The sequence below is a fragment of the Mauremys mutica genome, chromosome 6 (assembly GCF_020497125.1).
Source record: "Mauremys mutica isolate MM-2020 ecotype Southern chromosome 6, ASM2049712v1, whole genome shotgun sequence".
Taxonomy (NCBI): domain Eukaryota; kingdom Metazoa; phylum Chordata; order Testudines; family Geoemydidae; genus Mauremys; species Mauremys mutica.
The window spans coordinates 41,349,332-41,365,676 of record NC_059077.1 but is presented as its reverse complement, the minus strand read 5'-3'; the positions used below and the strand labels follow the sequence as shown (position 1 = coordinate 41,365,676).

Below are 16,345 nucleotides of genomic sequence, written 5' to 3'. Positions count from 1 at the left end.
AGAGTACCAATTGATCTGGCATGAGTGACTGGTCTCTTGGAACTGGGAGAAACCTGATGTGGTGTGATACTAGGTTTAAGTAACCTTTTATCACAAAGTTCAGTTTGTCTGGTAGCAAGATCGGCTGGAGAGGCTAATGGGACTGTCTGTGACTCCATGGTAAGACTGGTATAGTGGTCCAGGAGCTCACATTTGTTACTGGCTTGGTGAAATCTAATTCTAGAACATACCACCAGTTTGGGGGGGGGTCTGCCCTTGTTTTCTGACAGTCTGCTCTGAGAGAGTCACTCACAGTTGTGAGCTACTCCAGACAGAGTGACAATAGCAAACTAGCTCCTTTCCCCTGTTCTCATGGTATGCTCTGGTTCATGGATCCTTAACCTGGAGTAGCCACAAACAGATGTTAGTGGATCATGACTATCCTGCCTTTCCTATATTTCTAAATGGGTTGTGGGTCCTGGCTAGAACTCAGCTAGATGGGAGAGGAGACCTGGTATGGAAGAGGTTGAGGATCGCAGCTCTAGCTCAACCACATTTTTTGGACTAGATGCAGGAATTACTGGATAAGATTCTGTGGCCAGTTATACATGAAGTCAGAGTAGATAAGCATAATGGTCACTTGTGGCCTTAGAATTGATTACATTTACTATGAAATTCACTGCATGCTTTCTTTTCCAGTGAATCTTTACAAAATTTCTTTCCTCTGGTCAGTGTAATGATTTGCTGGGGCTGGCAGAGAGTACAAACACAAGACATTTCATTAAAATAAACCCTCACACTCTGGATGTTTTACTGTGACCGAACTGTGACCTTAAATTCCTCCTGACCGTGTCTGACCATCTGCCCACTCTGTCTCTCTTCCCATCCCTTCTGGGGTTAGTGAACAATAGGTTGCCTTTTCCCAGAGTGGTGTTCACCTCACAAAAATAATTAGTCCGTTTAATCTTGACATTTACTGTTCTCCTACCCATGGTAGGTAAAGGTCTTCAGCATTATAACTGAGTACCTACTTCACCATCATTAGTACAAATTGGCCTCACTGGGACTGCTGACAAGGATGCTAAGGACTCAGTGGACATAGAAAAATAATTAACTTCTCACTTCTAGAGGAGAGCTTCCCAAACCAGGGTTGAGTGGGTGGGGTGGAGAAGCTAGCATGGCAGCTGCCCCTGCTGTATTTATTTTATAGCTAAACTGATGTCTTCAGTTTCTAGGACTGTCATTTTGGTGCCTTCCATCATTACTCAAGTACCACAACTGAAAAAAAAATACTAGACCCAGTGCCTTTTCCTTCTTTGGACCCATGGGCAGCAGTTATACAGACAGGCATAATTTTAACGTAGGGTGGAATAAAGCTGAGCAATATGATTTAAGCAGCAAGTGTATAGTCTGACTCACCACAGAATATCAGGAGGAAGGGAAACGTTTTTTCAGGTTCAGTTCAAATGTTTGAACTCAGTGCTCTGAGAGTGAAGTGAACTGAAGGTGAACTCAAGTGAAACCTGGGGGGCCTGATGCTGCCAGGAGGAGAAACACTGCTTGGCTTCCTTCCAAGCTTGAAACAAGGTCAGAACACCTGGCGTGCACTGGGGATGAGTTGGTTGTTTCATAAAAGGAGAAGATGCTCCAGATATTAAAGACTTGCCTTGTACTGAGAGCTTCTGTTCCAGAAAAGGCCGCTTTCTACTTCTCTGGTTTGTAGTTTACACAATGCTCCTTCGTTTTCTCACATGGTGGGTCCCTGTGCCATTTATTAGCCATTTCCTCCATCAGACTCACGGAACTCTCTCATCACCTTGTACGTGAGGTGGCATTTCTATGCACAAGTTGGTTTATATTTTTCTCCTCCAGTTTGGGTGCGTGAGAGGCTGTACGTACAAAGCAAGGGGAAGACATGCAGGATAAGATTAAAGTTACTAGGACGAGTGACAACACATTTCTGGCTATGTGCATTCAGTGCAACTTACGCAAAATGATACAATCCTTTACCATAAATGGCTAAACTGGAATCATGAGCAGCAGCAAAACACTAGCAATTTTTTTAGCTTTTGCCTCTTTCAAGTCAGGATAGCTCAGTGGTTTGAGCATTGGCCTGCTAAACCCAGGGTTGTAAATTCAATCCTTGAGGGGGGCCACTTAGGGATCTGGGGCAAAATCAGTACTTGGTCCTGCTAATGAAGGCAGGGGGCTGGACTCAATGACCCTTCAGGGTCCCTTCCAGTTCTAGGAGATAGGTATATCTCCATTAATTTATAGCTTAGAACTCCTTGCAATTTATAACTGTGCTGCTATTTAGGAAGTTCCCAAGTCTGCTAAATGTCACAAACTGTATTTTGGATTATGAGCCATGACGTGTCCTTAAAGGTGCACATGGACATGAACTGACATCAGCTGAAGACATGCAGGCATAAGCAAGCACGCTCTCTTGAGTTAAACTCAAATTGCAATTTCTATCATAAACTGCCCTTTTCAGTTGTTCAGAACTTTCTCAGCCAAGATCTTTTCTGGGTGATTTTCTGCCATTGTGGGGTTTCTTGTACCATCCTCTGAAGTATCTCGGCCTGGCCTATCATATCAGGATATCATACTAGTTGGACCATTGACTTGACCTGTATGGCAATTCTTAAGTAACTATGTACTCGTGAATTCAGTAGGATTGTTCACAATGGGATTATTCACACAACTTAATGTTGCAGGATCTGTCCTATAATTATCACATTTATGTGCTGCTGGATGCTACTGGCTAAGATGAAAGACTGTTCCATGACCCAAATTATTTCCCCCCCACCCAAAAATTATATAGCAGAAGTAGGTGAAATATGTAACTGCTGTACTGGACTTTCCATCAAACCATATTTACTGTCAGCAAGTCGTTAGGTTCTAAAAGAAAGCAGGAGGGATTGAAGAATTTTGGGGCACGTGGTATGCATGTTGTTGAAGTAAATGGCATATCACATGCCTGCTTTTGCACTGTGGTATGCCAACAAGCTGTGCCATGTCAATGCTAGTTTATGGTATGCCACAGCCGAAAAGCAGGTGGGTCACATGCCTTTCACTTCAATAGCATGCACACCACATGCCAATGTCTATTCTGTTGTGTTCTCCCTCACATGGTACCCATAAACATGTTGTCAGCAAGACAAAAGCATATGTGGCTCTGACATCAGGATTTGTGAACAAGACACACGTCCCCACAAGTGATTTTGTCTATTAAACTTTTCCATCCACACTTGCTCACTAACAAATGCACTCTACAAGTAACACTAGCTTGACAGAATGAAAATGACCTGTGGATTGGATAGCAGTCAGCTATGAGCAGGGGCGGCTCTATGTTTTTGGCCGCCCCAAGCAGTCATGCGCGGGAGGCGCTCTGGAGCCGCGGGAGCAGCGGACCTCCCGCGGGCATGACTGCAGAGGGACCGCTGGTCCCGCGTGGCTCGGCTGGACCTCCCGCGGCTGCGGACGGTTCGCGGGTCCGGCGGCTCCGCTTGAGCTGCCACAGTCATGCCTGCGGGAGGTCCAGCCGAGCCGTGGGACGAGCGCCCCCTCCGCAGTCATGCCTGCGGCAGGTCCAGTCGTCCCAGGGCTCCGGTGGACCTCCTGCAGGCATCACTGCGGCAGGTCCGCCGGCCCAGCCTGCAGCCCCCCCCGGCCGCAGGGGACGCCCCTAGATTTTGCCGCCCTAGGCACCAGCTTGTTTTGCTGGTGCCTAGAGCCGCCCCTGGCTATGAGGCCTTTTCATCCCATTCCCTCCCATTCTTGGTACAAGTTAACTTGTAGGAAATAATGGAAATATGTGAATGGATGTTTAAGTGGTACATGCGATCCACATCCCAGGGATTTTGGTATCCAGAGAGGATTAGATGATTACAATCAGAACAAGGATTGCAGCAGAAGATGGCAAACAATTTGGAGGACAAGACAAAACTGACAGGTAAAAACTGTGAACATAAACCAGCACAAAACCAGTGGAAACATAATATAAATCCTTGGGTGGAGGGCAGAGAATCAAGAGGGGAGGTGAAATAATGTAAATTATTCAGCACAAGAGTCTATTTTTTCAGTATCTCTCCACCCGCCATGCTTGAAATACCCATTAAATATATTCAATTTTGACATATAGTCAATTAGGTTCTCTTTATTATACAGAGAAGGCACTTAAGACGTCCCTTTTCTCTAACATATTATAATTGTATATTGTCTCTTTAAAGGGATTTTCCTAAGAAACATCTTGTCAAAGTTAGTTATAGATCTGAGAGGATAATTCACAGTGAATAATTTACTCAGCACATTTTGCCTCATTTTCTGATAAAAATTGTCCAACAGCCAATTGTGATTTCCTATACTTTATTCAAAATGTATTTCCAGAATGTTTTGAGAATATTATATTTAATCTGGAATAATGATAGTGAATTTGGTACTTGGTATTTAAGCTGTGTTGGTGAGTTGTTATTGGAGCTGGGCAGACTATTCACAGTGAACTAGATCAGCGTTTCCCAAACTTTTTTGGACATGGAACACTTTTAGCCTATCATGGAACACTTATAATATTATATTGTAGTTGTTTGGTTTTCAAATAAAAAATTGCATTATTTATGCTCAAATATATTTTATTTTATAAAACAAAGCAAAAATACAAATTTAAAATAACTTGAACTAACAATTTCTAACTGGAAAGTGTGTATAAAGTAGTACAAAAATCAAGTGCAAGACTCAAAATTAAAAACAGTGTTCTACTTAAAAAAAAACTGTTTTTATATATACACAAACACCAAACAAATTAGATTTTTACTAGGAAAATCTATTTTTATAAACAGAAATACAAATTTGGATTTAAATGGATTGGTGTTTCTGCAAATTCGCTTAATATTAGGAATAATGCTGGAAAGTTGAATCCTCATGTCAGGCGCAGCATCAAGTCTATTCCTATATTTGGTTTTTGTTGCAGTATGATACGAAAATCCCGTCTCACACAAATAAGTTGTAGCAAAAGGAAGGAGCACTCAAACTGCACGTTTAGCCACATTAGGGTACTCTTCTACTAGGCTGCTCCAAAACGTATTCAGCGGAAGATCCTTAAACTTTTGTTTCAAATCAGAGTCAGAAATTAAGTCAATTAGGCCTTCATAATCGTGCGCAGTAAAGCCGACTGGTTTGGCTGTAATTACAAACAGATTTCGAACCCAAGCATTATCATCAGTAGTTGTAGGAAAATATTCTAATAAAGAGGCCTGCAAGTCATGTTAGTGCTGTAAAATGGTGCTGGAAACTTCTTCATGGACTATAGAATTTATTTCAGTCAGAAATTCATGTACTGTAGGGAAGCAGTCAAAGTTATTCTCTTCTACAGAAGATGCCCAGAATTCCAGTTTCTTTTTTAATGATGAAATTTTATCCATTGTAGTAAAAATGGTCACATTCTTTCCTTGCAGTGACAGATTAACTTCATTTAATTTTGCAAAAATATCTGCAAGATACACAAGTCTCATTAGCCATGAGGAATTTGTCAGACAGTAATTACATTTTCGTCCTGAATTATCTGAAGTGAAGAATACTAGTAGTTCACTATGAAGCTCAAAAAGTCTCACAAGCACTTTTCCTCTAGATAGCCACCTCACTTCTGTATGTAAAAGAAGCGTTTTGTGCTGACTACCCATTTCCTCTCACAAATTTTTAAATAACCTGGATTGAAGTGGTTAAGATTTGACAAAATTGATAATTTGTATTGCTTCATCGAGCACAATTTTCAGATATGCTGATATTTTTTTAACTGCAAGTGCTTGTCTGTGTAGAACACAATGGCTCTTAGTGCTTTCTGGTGCCACATTTATGATTCGCGTTACAGCTTCCTTCATCTTCCCGATCATTGCCTGAGCACCGTCAGTACATACATCAATACATTTTCCCCCAACTAATTTCATGCTTTCTGATAAAATTGTTGATGCAGTTGAATATTTCTTCTCCAGTTGTGTTGTTTTGCAGAGATTCACGTAAGAGCAGGTCCTCTTCAATAATATTATTAAATCTATATCGGACAAATACTAGTAGCACAGCAAGTCCTGAAACATCAGTGGACTCGTCTAGCTGCAATGAATACTCATGGCAAATTTTCAGTTGGCAAAGTAGCTTTTTTCTATGTCATCGGGAAGATCTTTAATACGGCATGCAACAGTATTATGTGACAACTGTGCAGCATCAATTTTTTTACCAGACTGCTTGCTCAACATGCATGTTACAATATCTTTCGCGCAAGGTTTGATAAGCATTTCTCCAATAGTGTGAGCTTCTCCGGTAAGCGCTATTTGGTAACTTACTCGATAAGATGCCTCTGTTGCACTTTTGTTGTCTGTTTTAGCAATTTTAATTGTCGAAAGTTTACAATTTCCAAGTGAGTCACGCTTCCTCTTGAAAAAACTTATATCTTTGTCTTTGTATTCAGCATGCTTGGTTTCCAAATGCCTAAGAAGTTTAGCAGGAGCCAATGAACTGTTTGCTAGTATTTTGTTGCACACGACCCATTGCGCATCAGGAACATCTTTATTTTCAACACACGTAAAACCGAAAGACAAATAACTTTCATCATACTTTCGGTCTTTTAATACCTGCTTCTTCTTGTTTTTTGATATACTTTGGTGGAAATTCTTTCACCTTGAATAACTCACTAGTACTAACAGATTTTTCAGCAACAAAAGACTGCGATTGTACATCCTCACTTTGAAGTGTCACAATATTTTGCTTGTTTATTTCGGCCACAGTTGGAGTACCAGAAGAACTCGCTTTTCGTTTCAAAGTTCCTTCTTTTAGCCACAAATCCATGGTGTTACGTTTAGTAACAATATTTAGAAATACTGATTTTTGTCAAATTTTGTTTGTCACAAATATTTATATTGTTTCAAGCAAAGTTAGTTTAGTTGTGCTTATTGCACACATGGTAAAGACCCACAGGTTTGAATGTGTTGAGTGAATATGTTATATTCAACATGGCGTAAAGAGAATGGTGTGTGCACAGCCTCGAGCGGAAGGGGTATGATGTCACTAACTGAAACGTGCCCAAAAGGGGTGGATGTCAACATGCTTGTGTGCCATGTTCTCTTTACGCCATGATATTCAATACGAGATCTATCAATAAGCGGAAGAAGAGTTTTATGTTAAATTATAGTTATTCAAAAAGAGTTGTAAACTACGCTTCAAATAAGCCAAATTTAAAATAAAAAAAAAATTAAAGACCCTTTTTTAAAATTATGATTCTTTCACGGAACACCTACTCACATCATGCAGAACACCAGTGTTCCGCGGAACACAGTTTGGGAAACACTGAAATAGACAATCTATTTAACAAAATATCGTATTTTCTGTTTGCCAGTTATCCAAGCAACATGTTATGATTTTCATGAATTTGCTTATTTTTCACCATATTCTATGAATAGTTTGTGTGAACCAATTTCAAGCAATAGCTTTTTCATGGAATGATAAGTATGAATCTTCAGTATTCAGATTGCACATCTAAGCCACTTGGTTGTGTTTTTGTTCCCTGATTTACAAGCTTTATCTATAGAAAGAACATCTTCCAGTCACGAATTATCAGCTAATATTTGTATTTGTTCGACTAATCTGTCGTGCAGACAATAAAATGTGGCTTTTCAAAACAGCCTCGGGGCACTTCTGATGGGAACATTTATTGCATTGGTATGCACAACACTTTTGCTTTCTGTAAATATTCTTGTGAATAAAACTCGCTTATCAGAATGTTTGTAAATATGTAAATAAAAGGGTTGCTGAATACCAGCAAAATGAATCATCTGGTTATATTCACAAAAAATATTTGTTCATACTGTTTTGCTGCCTCACATGGTGAATGATGTGTGTTCAACTGTTATTGATCACAGAAGTAACATGATATTTTTTCTATTTCCTGGCTGGACAAACATAACTCATTCAATCAGGGATGGCATAAAGGACAGTCTAGTGGAAAGGCACTAGACAGGAAATCAAGAGTCCTGAGATCTATTCTTGACTCAGCTACAGATTTCCTGTGTGACCGTGGGCATGTCACTTAATCCACCCCTTTCCTTAGTTCCCCATCTATAAAATAGCATTTGCTATCTTTGTGAGGATAGCATCCATTTGTGATTGGAAGGCACTTAGATACTATGGTGATGAGGGACAAGTAAGTATCTAGATAAAACTCTTCTAATCAGGCACAGGACTTGAACAACCCCCTAACATTTTGAGGGCTAGGCTAGGAACAAACCGTTGATCACCTGGATGGAAGGATTGTAAACCCACTCTTTTCTCTGTCACTTAAGCCTTGTTTGAGTCAGAGAGTTTAAGGTCAGAAGGGACCACAAGATCATCCAGTCTGACCTCCTGCACGTCACAGGCCATTAATTCCCAAGCAATTTGGGAATACCCTTGGTGAATACCCTCAAAGTAATTTCAATACCCTTGTATTGAAACTAATAACCTGGACTGGATTAAAGTATTACAGTCCTCCGGAGACTAAATCATTCTGCAAGACAGGCAGAGACTAGGAGGGTGCACCCAAGGTGCACGAATGTCTCAGGGCCCTGAAATGGCAAGGAACTGATTTGGGGAGATATACCTGGCAAGTCACCCTCACCCCATACTACAGAGGAAGGCAAAAGCACCACTTCCCACCTGATTCCTGCCAATCTGATCTGGGGAAAAAATCCTCCCTGACACCAAAAATAGAGATCAGGTTGACCCAGCTGTGAGCAAGACCCACCCGCCAGGCATTTGAGAAAGAAAATTCCCTATCTGAGGCTTCATTCATTCAAACATTAGACTAGTGTGATATCTACTGACTGAGTGCAGAGATTACATTTAATTTTCCCTTGCCACCTTCACACAAAGTAATTTCATGTCTAGGTGACGTGCTGTCTGGGAAAGGTGTGGCCCGATGCTTGTCTGGCTTATTTAATTGTCTCCGTGTCAGGAACTGAGACCCTATGCTGGCTCAAGCAGTGACCCAGTCCATATGGAATGTCTGGGAGTAATCAAGCATTTGAACTCAAAATCCACTTTCCATGAGCATTCCCTAAGGTCACTACTGTTCACCAGTGACAGATGAGTTAAGAGGAGAGGAGATCACAGTGTTACTGAGAGAAGACCACTGAGGAATCCAATTGATCATGCTAGAGAGTGTTTTTGTGGTTCTGTGCTGTGGCTGTGGAGCAAACTAGCATGTCTTTGTTAGTCTCAGCTATTGTGTCTGAAAGGTTCTTATCAATGGATCGCTTTAAGCTAATGATTAGAGCAGGTTGCCTTCACCAGGTTTCAGAGGTAAGTTAAGTGTCTTCTGTGAGGCACCTTCCATTATATTTCACAGAAAAGCCTGAACATGTCTGGAGCAATGTCTCTAGAGTTGTCGGAGCAGCGTCAAAGCTGGAGGGAATGAATATTCCACTGACAAAGCTGAGCTTTGAGCCCAAAATATTCAGTTACAGCAAAATCTGGCTGCTGCCCTTTAGAAAGGCCAGACCAATAAGGGCATAAAAACACCTGCTCCATGTACTGTGTGTATTGGCTACCAATTTGCTTCTGGATGCAATTCAAAATGCTAGTTACTGTTTGTAAATCCCAGATGGTTTAGGTCCAAGTTAACCCAGAATCTGCTTCTCTGCCCCCATACCTCCCACTAGGAGAGCACATGTTCGTTATTGGTCTCAAATGCAGATATCACCGCCAAAGAACTAGTCAAAAGGGCTCCAGCTAATCCTCCTGGCATGTGGGATAGGCTCAGCCAATGTGGAAAACAGAACACCAATACCACATGACTTATGTGACCAATCACAACCGAGCAGCCCAGCTTGAAATTTGAAAGAGCAATGGAAAGCTTGCAGCGAAAGGTTTGCAGGCTATCTACTGCCACAAATATTTTTGCTTGAAATTTCATCAAAACATATCTACATTTTGAGATTGCTCATGAGCATTGTGAAGTCACAACAGTCAAATTGCAAAGAAAAATATTCATCATTAATACTTTACCCAGTACTAATAAATACTTGCAATGGAATAATAATACTAGTAATACTCCCCTCTCCCACACCATACTTTTTAACATTTTCCCTTAAGCAGCAGCAGTGAGAAGTAGAGGGTGACATAGCCCCGTATACCCCCACAATTTGAGCACTGCAGATTGGTGAGTAAATGGGAATGGTACAACTGAAGATATATTTAATGCATTTGCCTATGGTCTGTGTTCACTAAGAAAACCCAGTTAATTGCTATCAATCACATTCTCAGCATATACCTTATAAAGCAGCTGGACTGTTTGTGAAAGGAGTCAGTTTCATATGAAATCATATTACAAACTTGGGCTGGGTTTGGCATTCATAAATCAGTTACTATTTGCCTTTCCCTTAGCCCAGGTGCCTGTGCTGCATCTGAGCTCCAGTTACCGTAACTTTGCTAAAACTTTTGGCTGGAAGCTGTCAGTCTCATTATCACCCTCTCAAACATGAAATACTTCACTCTCCCTTTTTATAAGTTCAGTATCATTTTTACATATGCTATGTTTCTTTCCCCCCTGACAATTCTTGGCAGTTCAATTTTACAGCCTACATGGCCCAAGAACATATATAATTAATATAATTATTTCTCAAAGAAAAATGTTCTCAGTAGAACAAAAAACTTGTCTGTTCAGAAATTATTACAGAAAGTCAAGCAGAACGATAAGCTAAATGAGGTTTTGATAGAAGCAGGTGCCTTGCCATAATGGCAGAGCTTTTTAATTACTTCAGTTGAAATAGTACTTCTGTTGGAGAACTAGGTCTGTTGAAATAAGTGGAAGTACAGTAATTTCAGGGCCTAAACTGTGCTTGGTGACAAAGGGATATCTGCTCTAGTCTAGTGCACATGAATACAACTGCAGCAAACAGAAGTGCAAGTGGCAGACTCTTGAAGATAGAAACTGCCGAGCAAATTTTCAAAGGAAAGCACAGGTTTGACTATCTCATTCTGGGATTGTTTTGTTTCTGATTTAATCCAGTTCAGTCAGTATCAAAATGTCGGCTGAAATCTTCTTCCTGGCCACCAGAATGCAGCCCTCCCAAAAGCTCAGGCTAGACTGAATGAAGTGACTCCCAAAGTTGGCTACCTGGAGTTGCCCCCATAGACCAGCACCAGTGCCAGGACATAGAGGAGAAGCTCGAAGAAGAAAGATAATTAAAGAAAGAGGGAGGTCAACTTTGAGTGTTTGCTCAGTGCAGAAGCAGGAGGAGATCTAGCCACAAACCTGACATTTGAAATAAAATGATTTTACACTAATTGTTCTGACCTTTCCCAGTTCTCCATGCCGGCTGATCTGAACTTGGGGCAAGAATGTAGGGGGAGGGGCAAAGATGTTTTTGGACCTCCTGCATCCCGGAAATGAATGTTGCAGCTCCCCAGAATAGTCATAGTGTGGTGAGCTCTGACAACACCCCCTTCTGGCCACAGGGGTCACCAGGAAGTGGGATACAGGGTTATCTAGTTGGCTCTGCGGCAGTAGCTATGCGGCCCCTTTGTGCCTTCAGAGCCAGCGTGCGGGGTCCACAGAAAAACCTAGAACCTTTATGTTTAATATTTTGTATTGATTTGAGCACTCGTGAAAGAAGCCATACTGACATCCCAGCCAATGGAAGCCCACTGTTTACCTGGACGTGTACATTATTGGCAAGATGAGCTTTTCCACATTGCCTCATCAGTGAGCCTGAGATCTGGAGCAACGAGTTTCTGGAGTGAGAAGGTGCTATGCCTCTCTCCATGCTGATGCAGTCATGAATCTCTCTGCAGAGACTGCTGAGGTCCAGGAGTGCCAAACACAGGGATGTCCCCTTTGTCATGTCGGTGCCTCTCCACTTTGAATTGGACTGAGACACCATATGACGTTTTTTATTTAACTTTGGCTTTTGAGCTTTGTAATAAAATGTTTGGCAAGTTTTTAACATTTCTGATTTATTCCCCCAACTTCCCCCCTCCATTGTCTTATTACAGTTGTCTCAAGCCTAGAGACCAAGAGTGTGGGTGCTGACAATGCAGAGAAGTCAGAGGTGGTGGCAGGTAGCTGGTTTGTGAGTAGCTCACAAGTGACTAGACTCCATCTCTTCCAAACTGCTTCAGCCCATCGCTACACAAAAATTATTCATCAAAAGCCTTTGCCTAGAGGGAAACGCAAGCTCTAGTTCTTTAATGGTTTTAATGGTCAGAATTGTGCCAGGTCAAGCCATTTAACTGTGTATTTAATTAGACATCTGTATGCATATAATTTAAAGGTGTTCAGCTGTGCCATTTTATAGGGATTAACTAAGTGGGCAGTAAATCACCCATGCTGGCTATAAAAGTATTTATAGCAGAACCTATTCTTTTTTACTGTTACTGCTGAATTGTTTGTATTGGTAGAGGTCTGCAGGAGGATAGTTCTACATAGTTTTTTCTACAAGGAAAGCACTAAAGAGCTTTGACTGACATGCAGTAGAAACGTCAACAGGCACCACAAAATGTGCCAAAATGTTAATTCCAAGGAGTTATTGTCAACAGCAAGCTTCCTGTGTTAATAAAAGTAAAAATACATGGGACTTGATCAAGTGGAAGCACATAAGTTAAAGCCGAACTTGAGGAACATGACCAGAACTGGTATGCAGTAGCTTTTTGACTTCTATAAACCTGAACAGCATTTGGTTGCTGAGAGTTTACAAGTTTGAATTGACAAATACTGTTTGGAATCAACACAGCTAACTTCATGGTATTGCTCTCTCTGTCAGTGAACAAGCCACTTTCTGTGTAACTCATACTGAAACTGCTGCAATGAATTATGGGGACCAGGATCCTACCGCACAGATAAAGCATGTATTTTAAATGTTGAAATTCTTTGGCTCCTATATCATATGTATAGTTACTCCTGCACAGAAGCAAAAATGCAAGTCTTTAATGTTGTTCAAATATTTTCCAGGCTGCCTTTCACAATAAATCTCTGGGGAAAACACTGACTGTTTATAACAAGCAGTGACCTGTGAAACGGGGAAAGATAGATATTGTTAAATAGTTTGGCTCACTGTGTGTGAGGCCATGTGACAAAGGCAGGCACATTTTGAAGTGGTGCATAGGGAGTTGTGCACAGTACATGTTGCATTAACAACAAAACTGACCTGTGTGTTTCAGTCCCTTTGCACTGCATGGCATGTTTAACTCAGCATGATAAGGAACATCATTTACAAGGCATTCATTTACATGGTCTCATACCATGGCCTCTTCCTCCTCTTCTACTTGTATGTCTTCCTAATAATTCTGACCGCTTTTCTCTCCAGACTATCTATCTGTCGTATTTTTATGGTCCCCATTACCACTGTGCTGAGTGTTCTTTAATATATTTATCCTCACAACACCTCTGTGATGTAGAGCAGTGCCAGGATCCAGTGCTTAATTTGTGCCAGGACTTGACAGGGCTTAGCCCGGCACCTCTAGGCTTGGCAGTTCATAGCCCCAGCACCTCTGGGATTGATGCATCAGTTATGAATATAAAAAAAATTGCTTGTGCCCCAGCTCCTCTTTCATTACAAATTAAGCACTGCCAGTATCCTTATTATACAGATGGGAAACTGAGATACAGAGTATCAGAAGGGTAGCCGTGTTAGTCTGGTTCTGTAGAAGCAGCAAAGAATCCTGTGGCACCTTATAGACTAACAGACGTTTTGCAGCATGAGCTTTCGTGGGTGAATACCCACTTCTTCAGATGCAAGTAGATACAGAGGAGTTCAGTGACTTGCTTCAGATTGTGCAGGGAAATGGAGCTCTGCACTTTGGATTGTAGAGGGGGATTGTGTCCATAATCTGGGCAGGTGTTATGTTATGCTTCCTTGCACATTTCTACCACAGCTGCTCAGTGTTGGTCTGTGGTACACCTATTACACTGCTAGGCCACTCTGAGTACATCTACACAGCAATGCAACAAAACAATCCCCATCCCCAAAGCAACACACCCCTCGGTAGCGAGTCTCAGAGCCTGAGTCAACTGAGGCTAAAGATAGCAATGTAGACATTCAGACTTGGGCTGGAGTTTGGGCTTTCAGACCCTCCTCCCTGGCTGGGTTTCAAAGTGCAAGTTCCAGCCTAAGCCTGAGCATCTCCACTCCTGTTTTTAGCCCCATAGCATGAGCCCCCACAACCCAAGTCAGTTGACCCAAGCTCTGAGACTCGGGTGTCACAGATTCTTCTTTGCGGTCTATCACAGCCTCTGGAGCAGTGGCTACCATTTCCGGAAGCACTGGGGAAACATCAGCTGGAGACTAGGATGAGACTCACATTCATTTGTAATTTTTGAGCTAATCAGGCCTGGAAAGCAGATTTCCAGAGGTAAATGGCTGGATCCAGAGGTATTTACAGCTCTGGGAGAGAGATTTAGGCACTAGTTTTTCTCTTCATTGTCCGTCTAATCATCAAGTACTTTGGGAGGTGCAGAAATATTTGCTCAGCTCATTATTGAGTTAGTGCTTTTGTTCTTCTGCACATCATTAAATCAGCAAGAATCGCAGCTTGTCATGTTATATAAAACACTTCAAAACTCTTGCATGCCCTAGTTACAACTCCCTTTCGTGGCCTCCGTATGGAGCTCTGTCTGTTCTTACTGCACAAAGCTGCAGCAGCAATTACAGAGTACTCCCTTTGGCATTCCCAGTACACTTTGTACTGGGGGTTGAGTATTCCTTTTTGTCATGTTAATTTTATATATAATAACCAACTTCAGCTTTTTATATTCTAATCCACCCCCACCCCCAATGTTCTAATTGACTTAGCTATGTGGATTTGGTCAGAAAATATTTTGTATAGGACCTAACATAATGTTTTTAGCCAACTGAATCCATGTGTTGTTCATATTAGGACCTTGCATGCTACAAATCAAATTCCTAATCCTGGGGTTGAGCAAAATATATGGATTATAATTCTATGGCATCATTTCCAAAGATGCTGATAATGCTGGCCATGATATCTATGAATGAAGAGTTCTATGCACATACTGAGTATTAATTATTATTAAAACACACTTTAAGTCACCATTTTTAAATGTGCATGCCTACATTTAGACTGCAAAATCTCTTTATGCAGATCCTGAATTTGTGCATGATAGTTTGTATGCTGAAGGGTCAGCTTGCTTATGCAATTATGCATAAAAGCCTGTGGGTGAAAATATGATTTACTACTGATATGGGAGCATGCACAAACAGGGGCATAATGTAGGCACCACATTTGAAAAATGTGGCCTTTAGAAGCAGGTGATCTCTCAAATTTGAGTTCCCAGTGGGCTATGATGCATGGTGAAAGGCTATTGAAATGTTCAGGCTTTTTGGTAGGCTGTCTTCAGAAGAGAACATATTACAATTATTTTCTTGAACCTTAAAAAGCCATGTTATTTGAAATGACTGTAGCATTAACAAAAAATCCACCATAATTTTATAGCCATAGTCTCCATTCATTGCAAGGACTATTAGCCTCTGGAGTGCCACTCCTTAGCATTACCCAACACTGAGCTATTTCACAGCACGCCTATTTTTTCAGTCATGCCAGAGGAGTGGTTGGATTTATAGTGTTATATCCAAAGTGTCAGTTTGCCATATGGAATATGGACTGCTAGGGTTCTCGAAGGGTTCAGATACTACATCAGTGATATCATGTACTCCCATATTTGAAGCAAAGCACATATTAAGCAATAAAGCCATATTAAAGAAACAATGGCAGCAAACACACAATATCTAAGCAATTCAAAGACATTTTAGTCTGAACAATGTTTCTGGCTTCAGCAAAAGGCTATCTGGGTAAAAATGTTAATCCAGCCTTCATGTGGAATATACAATGAGCGCCTTTATCTTCAAACCTGGCGCTGTTAGGCAGATGGTCAGATATAAGTGTTTTTACACATTTCTTCTAATATAAGGCCCCCAGGCAAACTTTACTGTTACACTTCCTAAAGGATTTCAGCTTTATTTAAGACATTACTGTCATTTTCGGACTGATCTAATCTTCATTCCATATCTGATGTAATTTAAAGGGAATCAAAGACCAAAAGATCAGAGGCTCTGTTCTGCATGATGCTCTGTAATGATACTGATCTGCTTTGTAAAGCACTTTAAGATCTACTGATGGAAAGCACTATCAGGGCCGGCTTAAGGGCGATTCCCCCAATTCCCCTGAATCGGGCCCCGTGCCCCTAAGAGGGCCCCGCAACATCTCTAAGGACCCTCTGCCAATGTGCTGCCAAAGGCATTGGCAGCCAATTGAGCTGCCGCCCAAGTCCTGCTGCTGTCTTTGGCGTCAGCTCGATCGCTGCCATGGAAGAAGGACCCTCTGCCGA

The 16,345-nt window shown here is 41.3% G+C and overlaps 1 pseudogene; it reads right to left on the bottom strand.

Annotated features, from left to right (window-relative positions):
- Positions 1 to 1,683: 1,683 nt before the first annotated feature.
- Positions 1,684 to 6,816, bottom strand: LOC123372871 (annotated as a pseudogene).
- Between the last annotated feature and the right edge of the window lie 9,529 nt (positions 6,817 to 16,345).